Genomic DNA, 13,495 nt, shown 5'->3' with positions numbered 1-13,495 from the left:
AATTTTTTTAAAGGCCAATTGTAGCTGAACATACGAAAAAATGCCCTCTTACAAAGAAAACTACTAAGTTCACTGAGGGCCTTGGTATTCAGGCTTAGTAAAAATTAAAATATACAATATTCACCAACCACAAGGATAAATTCCACATGGGAAACCACTTAAAAAGATCAAGGGAGATTTGATTTGGCACCTGGGGAAATTACAAGGGCTTTTTTCTCTTTTGCTAATTATATTCACTTGGAAAGTCAACAAAAGGTCAACTTGTGTAATAATTCTTTTACTGAACTTTAAACAAAAAGGCAGGAATCAGCAGCCATCTGGGGTTAAGCTGAGCCAACAATTGAGAACTTTCCTTCCTCTACTTGTCAAATTCTGGCTTTTAAAAAAATTTCCATCTTTAAAATGCAAATCACTCTATCACTTAATAAAGAAAAGTCTAAATGCAGAAACAAATAAGGATAGATGAGAACTATAAAACAAACATCAACCACACAAACGTTGACTGCAATGCATTTGATCTAAGGTGCTGTGGTGTGTGTTTTCTGGTCCTCACAGCTTCAAGTGATCATCTTCATCCCCGGAAGTAGCCACTGCCAGCATTCTGAAGCCAGAAGCTAGAACCCAGCACCCATCTGGCCACAGAGAAACACATTGGCCAAATCTATGGTCTCAAAAATGGGCTTCATCTCAGCCACCAAGGACAGCAGGTAAGTGGAAACTTCACGTTTTGTACATTACCCATAAAAGATTATTTCATGTCATGATGGGATAAATCAACAACTGTAGGAAAAACAAAACAAAAAACCAACAGTCCTTGAAAAGAAAAGTTGCCACAGAAGTTTCAAAGACTTTACCAAGTCGTTAAGCTATTTTTTCTATCTGAAAATTAACTAAATATGTGGGCTAAAAATATAGAATGAATAAAGAGATTAATTACTACAACATACTAAAAGTAAGCAGGTTAGCAAAAAAAGAAAAAAAAAAAGCAAAACCAAAAAACCTCACAATGACACTGCAGAAAAGCTCATATTTAACAAGCTCCCAGAGTAGACATAACACCAGCTAAAAATAAACCAGCTGTGTTGTTACTCTTGATTTGGTCATACTGAATTAAATGTTCAATTCAGAATTGTAAAGAAAGTGTTCAAAACCTAATAACTGAGTATCATCATACAACTTAGACCGTTTCTGAGTGGGGAAATTAAGAAAGGAGGTAACTAGATGATAGACACAAAAACTTACCAGTCATATCCACATCCTCTTGGTTTCTTGGCTAGCAACCTACATGACTGTATACAGCCTATTCCTCATCCTCTATGCAGGTAAGTAAGTTCAAGGACCTACATCAGTGTTCTTCAGTGTTGCTACAAATTGGAATTACTTGGGAGATAAAATATTCAGGCTTGATCCATAAGCCCATGGGCTGGAATGACTGGTTTCATTGGTCTGGGATGGACCCAGGCATCCAGATTATCTAGAAACTCCCCATTTAATTCACTGTGAAGCCAGGATTGAGCACTCCTGAGGTACACAACGTGGCTATAGATCAATTCACATTTCACAAGCTTCCCACTGCCCTATTCACATTGGACACACTTTGCATTAAAGATGGCAGATATTCTTCCTTGTATCATTTCTCTAACATTTACCCATAAAAGTGAAAACAAATAGTCAGGAAAATTGACTAAGTTCACCTGAGAAAGCCATTCTGGCACAGATGGCAGACTAAACCCAACTTAACATACAGAGCAGCACATCAATCAAGTCTGGGTAGAATTGACACAGAGAGACCTGTTTCATTTCTTTGGTCAGAGATAGTACATGGCCTGGCCTGGGGAGGGGGGAAAGTAGACTGAGATATACTGAAGGGAACTGGCAAGGGTCAACTCGCCATAGCCACTGGGACAAAAATATACTGGCAGAGAGACCTAGAAGTGATTGTGGACAAGACGTACCCAGAACCAAAGATCTCCCACATGGGGCAACAAGTTTATTCAAGAGCAACAATGGGTAAAGGGCAAGCTAAGGATATTCAGAAGTTTCAGCAAGTGTGGCTCAGCATCCAACTGCTCACAAGTGCAGGGCCCTAGAATCCAAGCGAGGGTCAGGGACCAGGATCTCCTCTCTGACAGGGAGACTGTCATGAGCAAGACAGGGCTCCTCATCCTGGAACTCTATGAGTTTCTGTGACAGGTGTTCAGGGCCAGGGAAATGGTGATACGGTGTTCATGCCTGGTCTTTAGAGTGCTGAGTAGAGCTCCTAAATGTCTCCTTCATCAAAGGTGTTCGGAACCAACTCTATATGGGGTAAGGAGTGCACAAGGGCAAAAGCTGGATTTCTTTTATACCAAGTCGGCCGTACATTGGGACCAGTTAGCCACATGGATCTAGGCCAATTACAGAAGTTCAACAGTTCTAGATTTGCGTCAGAACAAGCTATCCCTTTGATTCACCCCTGCACACTACCGTTGGCTTTGTTCACAAAAGTCAACCTTGTACTCTAGCTCTGGCCCACTAGAGTGGTTTCCTAGTCCAGAACCTAGGCTGACTTTGGCCTGGTTAGTGACAGTCTCCGTCCTTACTTGTCTGAAGCTATTAAGCACAGCCCCAGATATCCAGGTTAGTCATCTCCTTCAAAGACTGTTCACACAAATAATGAACAAGGGCTGAATTTAAAACAGGCACCCCCCTTTGCCATGTTAATTAGAGATGTAGCTAATCCGTGAAACCAAGCTCTATACACTAGTCTCTTCACATTGACAGACATGAGGGTGACATTGTACATAAAAGTTCCACCTACTCAAAATTATATCTATTTCACATTTCATGCTAACATTTAAATGAAAATGAATAGGAAGATAGTGTAGAATGTATTTTGCTTATCAAATCTATTTTAAAAGATATTGTATTTATATTTTAAAATTTTTTATTTAAAAGATGTGGGGTACAATTCAGGGTGAGGTATACAAATGTTCATTATGTAGGTACCTTTGTGGATGAGGTGTGCTCCCCTCTCTCCTGGCAGTTTCCCACTACTGCCAATCCCTTTCTTATAGTATTATGACAACTGTTCAAGGTCTGCTTATGAGTGAGAACATGTGGTACTCAGTTTTTTGCTTCTGTGATAGATCACTCAGTATTATAGACTCTAAGTCCATCCAAGTTGCTGCAAAGTTCGCAATTTTTTCCTTCTTTATAGCTGCATAATATTCCATTGTGTATATGTACCACTTTTTTAATCCAGTCTCTTTCAATGGGCAGCACGTTGGTTCCATGTTTTTGCTATTGTGAACAATGCTGTAATAAACATGTGTGTGTAGGTATCTTTTTCATAGAGTGATTTAAGTTCCTCTGGGTATATCCCAGTAAGGGGATTGTGAAGTCATATGGAAGGTCGATTTTTAGATCTTTTAGGAATCACCAAACTGTTTTCTGCAGAGGTTGAACTAGTTTACACTCCCACCAACAGTGTAGAAGTGTTCCCTTTTTGCCACATCCTCTCCAGCATCTGTGGTTTTTTGCTATTGATGATGGCCATCCTGACTGGAGTTAGGTGGTATCTCAGTGTGTTTTTAATTTACTTTTCTTTGATAACCAATGAGGCTGAGCATTTTTCATGTATCTGTTGGCTGCTTATATGTCTTCTTTTGAGAAGGGTCTATTCATACATTTTGCCCACTTTGTTATGGGGCTGTTTGTAAAAGGCATATTAAAAATGGAAACAAAACAACAGTCTATACAAGATGTCACAACGTACTTACATAAGACCCCTAATACATCACAAGGGCCAGGTCGAAAACATTAGCTAAGCACAAACATATTGTGTGAGGTTTTATACACAATTTGAGAAAAGTATGCCTTCTGTTGTTAGGAAGGCTTAAGTCTCAATTTGAGAAAAGTATGTCTGTACAAGTACTTTTTAATAAGTGTACTTGGAATCATACATTTCCATTATAAAATTCTATAAATTCTAGTAAATCCTAACATGTAAGCACATGCCAGAGGCTACAGCTCTGTTGTACAATATGGTGGCTACCAGTCACATGTGGCTACAAGAAAAAGTAGTCCAAACTGAGATGTGCTGTAATCATAAAATACCCACCAGATTTAGAAAACCTAGTTCAAAAAATATAAACTGTCTTATTTTAAATTTGTATGTCAATATAATGTTGAAATAATAATATTTTTGACATATTGGGTTAAAGAAAACATTATATATTATATTTATAGTATATATTTATAAGTTATATAATAATAAATATACTATTACTTATATTTAATATGATGGATATTAAATAATTATTAAAATTACTTTCATCTATTTCTTTTTACATTTTAGGTGTGGCTACTAGAATAATTTAAACCTCACGTGCGTTTAGCATCTGTGGCTCACATTCGATTTCTCTTTGTGTTGATCTGAGATATGAATGCCAATTTGATATAGTAGAGTACATGGAACCATTAGTTAAATCCCAGGTGGTCTAACTTCTGACCTTACTTTTAGCAGAAAGGATAACAAAAAAGTAATATCTCAGCTATTATGTAAGGGTAACTACATGAAACCTCAAAAGTAGTAAGTTGGAAACAGAGTCAACAAAACTTCAGCAAATAAAAATGAACCATTCTTGCTGAAAAAGTAACCAACATATACCTGGTCAAGTCTCATTAACTGAAAGCCTCAGTTTAAAACACATTGCTTTGAGATATACACTATAATTTAAAAACCTACAGAGATAAAAAATTAACTGAAAAACTATTTGAAATGAAAGAAATCCAATTGATGGTCAGTTCCAAAATCAATAGTTTCTACCTTGTATGTGCTAACAGTCACAAACAAGAACGTGTAACTTTACAAAGGATCCCATTCACTGTATCTTCACCAAATACAAATCTAGGAACAAATCATTAAAATGGGCAGCATTTATTTTCAGAAAACCCTCTCCTGTCTATGAAAGAAAATACCAATAAATTGAGAGAGAAACTAAGCATAAATGACTCTACCTAAGATCTCAATATAAATTTATAAACTTAATGCAACTCCAATAAATATCCCAACTTGTTTTTTAATGTGACTCAATTATGTATTTATAAGTTCAAGTGGAAAAATACACATGTGAAAAAGTCAGAAAAAATTAGAGAAAACTTAGAGAGTAGGACAGCTAAGTAGATTATTTTTATTAAGTTGCAAGAAAGGAATTTGATACCAGAGGCTAAAAGAGACAGCTCAAACTAGAGAGAGGTGGGGAGAGAGGAAGAGAGACACTGACTCCAGAAATAACTCAAATACATATGTAAAGAAGCACCTCAAATCAGTGTGGGGAGAAAGGATTATTAAGTATATGATCATATATTATAAATATATGATTATAAATTATTATGTCAGGTAGATAATAATTTAAGAAAAAAATTAGATCTAAACTTCACATCTTACCACAAAGTAAATCCCACAGGATTACTAACACAACTGTTCAAAATGAAACCCCAAAAACAAGAAGAAAAAAAAAATCATTATGCTGAAATGAACAAATGACATTAAAACAGATTTTATGGAAAAAACTGAAAGATTATATTTCATAAAAGTTAACTTACATACATGCTAAAACACTACAAAGTTAAAAGATAAACTATAAACAGAAAAAAGTTAATATCTTTTCCCTATTAGAATTCAAAACAAAACAGACTTTATAAAGGAACTTTGTAAAGACACATGAATAAAAAATTCAGAAAAAGGCTGGGCTTGGTGGCTCAGCCTGTAATCCCAGCACTTTAGGAGGCCGAGGCGAGTGGATTGCCTGAGCCAGCGGGTTTGAGACCAGCCCAGGAAAATGGGCAAGACCTCATCTCTACAATAAATCAAAAATTGGCTGGGCATAGTAGCACACGCCTGTAGTGCATGCCTGTAGTTCTGGCTACTTAGAAGTTTGAGATGTAAGTATCGCCAGAGCCCAGCAAGTTGACGCTGGGGTGGCTGTGAACATGCCACTGTACTCCAGCCTGGGCGACAGAGTGAGACTCCAATTAAAAAATAATAATAATAATAATCAAAAAAATTACCAAAATCTGTTTAGCCTAATCATTAAAGCAATGTAATTTTTGCATTGTATGTGTGTGTGTATATATATATATATTTATATACACACACACACACACACACACTTTTTTTTGAGTTGGAGTCTCACTCTGTCACCCATACTGGAGTGTAGTGGCCGCTCCCGGCCACCGCAGCCTTGACCTGCTGGGCTCCGGCGACCCTTCCACCTCAACCTTCCAAGTGTATATTTCTAAGGATTAAAAAAACATTATACAATACTGGAAAGTGGATAAACAGGTATTCTCATTTACTTTCAGTGGAAGTATAAATCAGTATCACCTTTCTAGCAATTTTGAACCATGTATCAAAAGTATAAGAAGTTACATGCTTTTGACCCAGAAATCACATGTCTAGGGGCTTTTCACAAATCACCCGAAACAATGAGGTGCAAAGATGCTTATTCAAGGTTGATTGTTTTAAAAAAACAAAAACAAAAACTGAAATAACCCAAATGCCCATCCATCAGAATTCCTTAGTAAATCACTCTATACTAACATAAAACGCTGCTAATCTGCCAAAAAATTCGTTAAATTGATCAGTGCGTTGTAATTACTAAGCCCCTACAAGTGTCATTCACTGTTCTAGGCATATAGGATACGAGTAAAGATAGTAGACAAAAATCACATCCTTCATGGAATTTATACCAATCTATATTGGATAGGCACAGAAGTTCATGAAATATTAATATGTGGGGAAAAAAAGATTTAAAATAATACAGAATATAATCCCATTTTTCTTAACCAACAAATATATCTTTCTTCTTCTGGAAAATAGTTGGGAAGAATATATACTAGAATGCTAACGCATTATACATAAAGTGCTATAATCACATTGTGACTCTATTTAGATGGCATAGCATGGGAGGCATTTTACTCTTTCCTTGAAACCTTTCCATAGTATGACGTTTCCCAATAAACAGGTAGTATTTCTACAACCAAGAGAACAAAGTTAAGCTCTTTCATGAAAAACACAGCTCAGCTGTCCCTTCATTCAATAAACATGGAGTGGCAACTATGTGACTGGCAAAACTCTAGATGTAGAGGGTACAGCCGTGAACTAACCACACAAAACATGCCTTGGGGTGCTCAGGGTTCAGTAGGAGGGCGCCACATACATCTGGATTTAGCTTGAGTATTTTATAAATTGGATTATAAAGCTTGCTCATCTCAAGGACACAGATTCATGCACTCATTTAACCAATATCTCAGCTTCCCTGGGTGCTAGGCAATGTCCTCATGGGACATTTTTTTTTGCATGCACTTCTTTAGTTTTGAATAATTATTTTATAAAGTATGAGCTCCAGAACAGTTTCTATTTTATTCAGGCAAGAGCCTTGGACAATCTGAGTATCCTCACGGGCAGGAAAACATCAGTGAACACAGTGGACAAAAATCCCTGCCATTAGAGAACTTAGCTTGCAGAGGATACGATGATTGAAGGGTTGGGCCCCTGAAAAGAATGAAGAAAGAGAAAGCGGTTGCCTTCGCAACTCTTAGAGGCTAACGAAGCCATAAGAAAAGGAACCTGGCAAACATGTCACTAACTGAAAACACATCTTCTGACCTATGCAAACCTTCCTATAGCTGTAACATAGGCATATGCTTCAATTCTGTTTCTGAAATGCTAGAATGCAAAAAAAAAAAATTCTGTTCTAAAGAATTCTGTTCTAAAGATGAGAGCATCTAAAAATAATTTAGTTCTAATGCACTTAATATCTCCGGAATTACACTAAGTAAGATGACACATATTTTGAGATTTTCAAAATGTTGCTTGCGTGATGGATCGTGACATATCACCGCCTCAGACACTTTCTCACACGGCACCACTTTAATCAGAACTGAACTCACTGCTCCTTGTTTCCAGTTTCCTTCATTCACCACATATTTTTTGTCCCAACATCCACTTATCTGGCCTACAGTAGGTACATAAAACATGCATGTTAAAGGAACAAAGAACCTGAGTCATCTTTTTTACCAGAAATTGCCTCCCCAAATTTTTCCTTTAATGATACTTACAGAAATTATTTTTCTTGTTCCTTTTATCTTTCAAGCAAATGAAACATAGTATTCTACATTTTTACAAATATTGCATAGTTGTCATTTTTTAAAAAAAACCTAAAACAACTTCTGAACATATTCAACTTAGCACATACTTTACATAATCAAATGAATGTTCTCACATTTTAGCAATATCACATTGAGCAGAAGAAAATGCAAACCACTGGATAGGTATGTGGCTTTTTTTTTTTTTTTGCATGCACTTCTTTAGTTTTGAATAATTATTTTATAAAGTATGAGCTCCAGAACAGTTTCTATTTTATTCAGGCAAGAGCCTTGGACAATCTGAGTATGTGATCGTAACTGAGGCTGTTGCCTGCCCAATAATCATTCTCCCTTCTTCCTTCATAACAAAACGGTGCGTACTGTGTCCAGTTGGAAAACTCCATCTCCCAACTTCCCTTGCAGATGGAAACCAATGCAAAAACAAGCTTTTGTCTTTTCGGAATTCTTGTTTATCTCTTAACCTTCCATTTCTTCTTGCTTGTAACTCCTATATGGTCAACTATCTTGTAACTTTATGGACATCACACACACAGGAAGGAGAAGCAGAAAGGTTTAAGGGCCAACATCCTTTATGACTCTGTGTATCAGGCACAGCCGGCCCTGAGTGCCTACCCTGTCTTTCCCTAGAAATAAGGAAAACTATGTTTTGTGTAAGCCACCATTATGTCAGTGATGTTTCTAGATTACTAATGCTGTGTTCAGACACCTGTTTGACTTAGCTAGGTTAGGAGTGAAGAGACCTAAAATTCTTACCCCTCTGTTTTATCTGCTCTTGCTTTCTGGCAAATTTATCTACAATCAAGGTTTTACACTATTATCTCTGAATTCAAGACTCCCAAGTTTGATTTTTCCCATATATGACCTCGAAATGTCTAAGTACCTTTTAAATCATGTCTGTTTGAATGTCTTACAATTACTTCAAAATTCAAATTAATATCTTCTCTTATTGTAATGACCCTCCTTCTCAATGTCCTTATCTCTTAAGGAGATCATCAGTATCCAGGGAGGCTCACTAAGAATGCAGACCCTGGCCAGGTGCAGTTGCTCATATCCTGTAATCCCAGCACTTTGGGAGGTGGCTGAGGTGGGAGGATTGCTTGAGCCCATGAATTCAAGACCAGCTTGGGCAACATAGCAAGACTTCATCTCTACAAAAAATAAAAGAATTAGCCAGGCATGGTGGTAAGTGCCTGCAGTCCCAGCTACATGGGAGACTGAGGTAGAAGGATCGCCTGAGCCCAGGAGGTAGAGGCTGTGGTGAGCTGTGATAGTGCCACTGCTCTTCAGCCTGGGTGACAAAGAGACCCTGACTGGAAAAAAATGCAGATTCCAAGGCCCACCACAGATCTGCTCAACAGAATCTCCATGAGTCAGCCTGCCCAGGAAGCTGCATTTTAATAAATACCTGGTATCTTATAAACCTTAGAATTCTAAATTACTGCTAGAGAATTGCCTTAAAAAAATCTCTCTCTCCCTGCCTGTTATCTACTATAAAGCTAGGTCTCACAATTTGATCTTTGTGACCTCAGGTCCTACTATTCTCCCTGTCCCTGTTTCTTTATCTTTCAGACTCTCTCCCGCCCCAGGGCCTTTGCTCTGGTGGTACCCTCTGCCTGGGTCACCGTCCCCCAGTTTTCTAACAGGCTAACTTCCTCATTTCCTCCATGTCAGTGTTTCAAGGAAGGCTAGCCTAGGAAACCTACTAAAAACTGCATTCCGTCCAACAACCTGACACATCTCACCTTCTCTCCATCTCCCTCTTAGCCCTCACCACACAGCAGATTCTGTAATTTATTTTTGTTTGTTTTGTTCCCTGCCTCAGTAAGAATGTAAGCACCTCCAGAACAGGGCTTTTCCTGTTTTGTTCACTGATATATTCCACGTACTTGGAAAAGTACTTGTCGGAGCTCAGTGGATGTCTGTTGAATGAGTTAATGATTTAGACAGAAATCACTCACTCCTCCCTTTTCATCCCCATTGCTCCACTTCAATACTAACCATGACCTTTGTCAGGTTAAGACTTTATTTGCAATAGAATCTGTCTTCACCAGCTTTCCCTCCAACCATCCAACATGCTTCCAGACTTAACCAAGATATTACTTTTTTGGATGTCACTTCCTTACAATGATTTGACTCCCAACTGGCTCTGTTAGGTGTTATATATTGGTATTATGCTCAAATGGGAAATTAGATTAGACACACTCTAGATCCTGTTAAATATTTGATTCTGCATCCAGATGACTCACTCTGGCATTTAAGATGCTCTGTAATCTAGCAGTGCTCTACCTATCCAGCTTGCATGTTACTCCTTCCAAGTTTTTCTCTGCTCCTGGCCAATTTTCTTAAGAACTCTGAAATAAGCCATGTTCACTTTCACCCTTTATTCATGTCATTACTTTCCACCTGCAACACCTCCACGGCTACAGAAATAGATGGCAATATCCTTTAGAATCGTGCTGCTCAAACTGTGTGTGTGGCCAGAATCACCTGGCGTTACCTGGGAGCTTGTCAGAGTATCAACTCTAGTCCTGCCCCAGACCTCCAGAAGCTGAATCTGAGTTCAACAAGACCCCCGGGTGATTCCTATGCACCTTCAAACTTGAGACGCCCTGCTCCGGTGACACCTCCATGAAGTGTTCAATACGCAGGCCCCATGCTCAGGAGTAAGAATGGACTACACGCCTCATCTCCCACAGGACCCATTCCCCATGGAAAACACAACAATGCTCAGTGAACAACATCCCTTTTAGTCCATTCCCCCCCCCCCCCACTCCACTTGTATCCTTTCACTCCAGCTTGGTGTAAACAACTTACAGGCAGGACAGTCATGCACCAGGCCAATCTGGCTTCAGGGAACAGAAATCCATTCAAGTCATTTCAAGAGAAGGGAAAGAGCTTATTTGAATGCTACGTGGGAACAGGGACTAGAACACTCAGGAGGGAGGGCTCCCAGTTCTGGATGTCTATCCTGTTCTCCTTCCTGTCTCTCTCCTCACTCATCGTTCCTGCTTCTGTACATCAGCAGCCTCTGTGTGACCCCTTATGGCCCTCCATTCTCTCCCCTGCCAGCCTAGTCACTTCTGCCCCTTACTGCTTCTTGATTTTTCACTCTAAGTCTTGAACTTGAATGCTTCCCAAGAGAGATAATCAGCACTGAGAATCTGTTTTGAGCCAAACCACAAGGTTGCAGGTGTCTGAGTCACCTTTGAATTGACTGCGCTTGGGTCAGGAGTCAACTCTGGTCCAATCAGGGAAGGCCAAGGGGACTGTAGTTCAGAGTAAGGCCCTGAAGGCAGCAGGAGCTCAGGAGCTCTCAAAAGAGATGAATCCTTAGGAAAGAAAAAATATAGTTCTTAGGAAGGAAAGGTGTGGGAGGAGCAGCAATGGGCCATGATGCTAGCTCACAGAGTCATTATTTATTTTGTCTTCGACACCATCCTGAACAAAATACTGAACATGTAATAAACTGAAATCAACCAATATAGGAGGGATGGGTCCTTCACCAAGCCCCGCTATGTCCTGACACTGCTGGAAGCACAGTGAATACAAAGAAGAAAGGAGAAGCAGCTCCATGTCTTCCCAGAGCTCTCAATTCAAATATGTCACTGGACAAGTTGTTCCACCTGGCTCAAGTTACTAAACCATTCTGGGCCACAGTTTCCTTAACTATCAGACAGGACCCCACCTTCACCAACTTGCAGGAGTGTTGCATGGTTCCATAAGGTAATCTTTGTGAAAGTGCTTTGAAAAATCCATACGCCAATCAAAAACAATACTGCAGCCTTTCAATGCTAATGAAATACTCTCACATGCCACAGGTTTTGCATGGCTTTAGACTTTCACTCTTGTCTCTATTTCTCACAATATATGATCCATCAATTGCTATTATTTGAAAGAACAACATCAACTATTACCATTATGTTTTCATTACCTCTATGGCTCATTTCACTCAGAAGTGTGAAATAAAGAATATTTTTGTACAGTGTACAATATTTTAATAATATTATTACCTATTCAACTGTGTATCTAAAACTATAATGTCCTATAAACTATTTTTGGTACATTACAAATGACAATAAGTATGCACTCAATTCCTGTGTTGCACGCAGGGCAGTCTTGACTCTTGTGTGGCCGTATCTGCCTGCAGCAGTTTCACTTGAATTAATTTTTAAGCACTGGAGTCAGAAAATCCTAGATATTAGTGCCCAGAGACCTTTTTTTTTTTTTTTTTAACATGTGGATTCTAGGAAGAAAATTAAATGGCCTGTCTCAACCCCTGGAATCCTATTCTCCTAACGTCTGTCTTTTCCCCCCCTCCAAAATCATTTTCTTACCTGTATCACATTAAAGGGTAGGGGTGGAGAGTAAGAATGGGAATCAGTGATGATGGCAAGATAGATTTCTCAAATCCAATGTCATTCCACTCTTTGCAGGATTCAAGTTCAGATTTATGGGAGAGAAAAACAAATAAACAACTACAAACAAAACAAAACACCTCGAGACATATACACTCCTGGCTTTGCCCTGAGCAAGATCAGGCCTATTTACTTGGCAGGTAGGCGGCAGGAGACTTCTCGGATAGGATGAAGCGCCTGGGCCCTCCAAGAACCGACTTGCCTCCAGCCTTGGGCATCTGTTTCTTGGTGCTGACAAGTGCAGCCATTCAACAGCTGGCCCGGGTGGAGCAAAGAAAACAGCTTCCACCTTGCTAAGAAGTCCGCTCAGCTGGGCAAAGTGAGCGTTTCAGGCGAAAGCAAACCCCCAAAATGAAACCTCAGACGCGCCCGGGTGAGCTCGCTGCAGGAGACGGCACTGCAGAGGCGGCGGTGCAGGGCGCCCATCCCGCGTCCACCCGGCTCCAAGCTCCTCGCGCTCTGCGGGGCAAGGGCTACGGGGCAAAGGATCCTGCAGCCTGGGAAAGACATACTCGCGTCCCCGGGGGCTGCCAAAAGGGGGGCGCCGGAGACAGGGGCGGGCTAGAGATCTGTTCGACAGGGTGGGAGATCCTGCGGGGGGGGGGCGGGGGGCGGGGGGACCGTGAGCTATGCGCTCTAGGGGGAGGGAGGTGGGCAGGGCGAGTGCGCTCGATGGCTGGGACCGGATCGTCACGCTGCGGCTCCAAGCAAGCCTAGGGGCTCCCGATTCGGATCCTGGAGCCTGGAAGGGGTCTGCGAGCGCACTGGAGACAGCGCGGAGGGAAGGGTCCGCCGAGGGTCGGGCGCGATTGCAGACTGCCTGGGGAGGAGGTGGGACGGGGTCTCTCCAAAAGAGGGAGATTGCTTCCCGGACACACATACACACACACACACACACACACACACACACACACACACACACACAC

The sequence above is a fragment of the Carlito syrichta genome, unplaced genomic scaffold (genome assembly GCF_000164805.1).
Source record: "Carlito syrichta isolate Samal-C Ts95f unplaced genomic scaffold, Tarsius_syrichta-2.0.1 Scaffold315593, whole genome shotgun sequence".
NCBI lineage: Eukaryota > Metazoa > Chordata > Mammalia > Primates > Tarsiidae > Carlito > Carlito syrichta.
Note: the sequence above shows the minus strand (reverse complement) of the source record.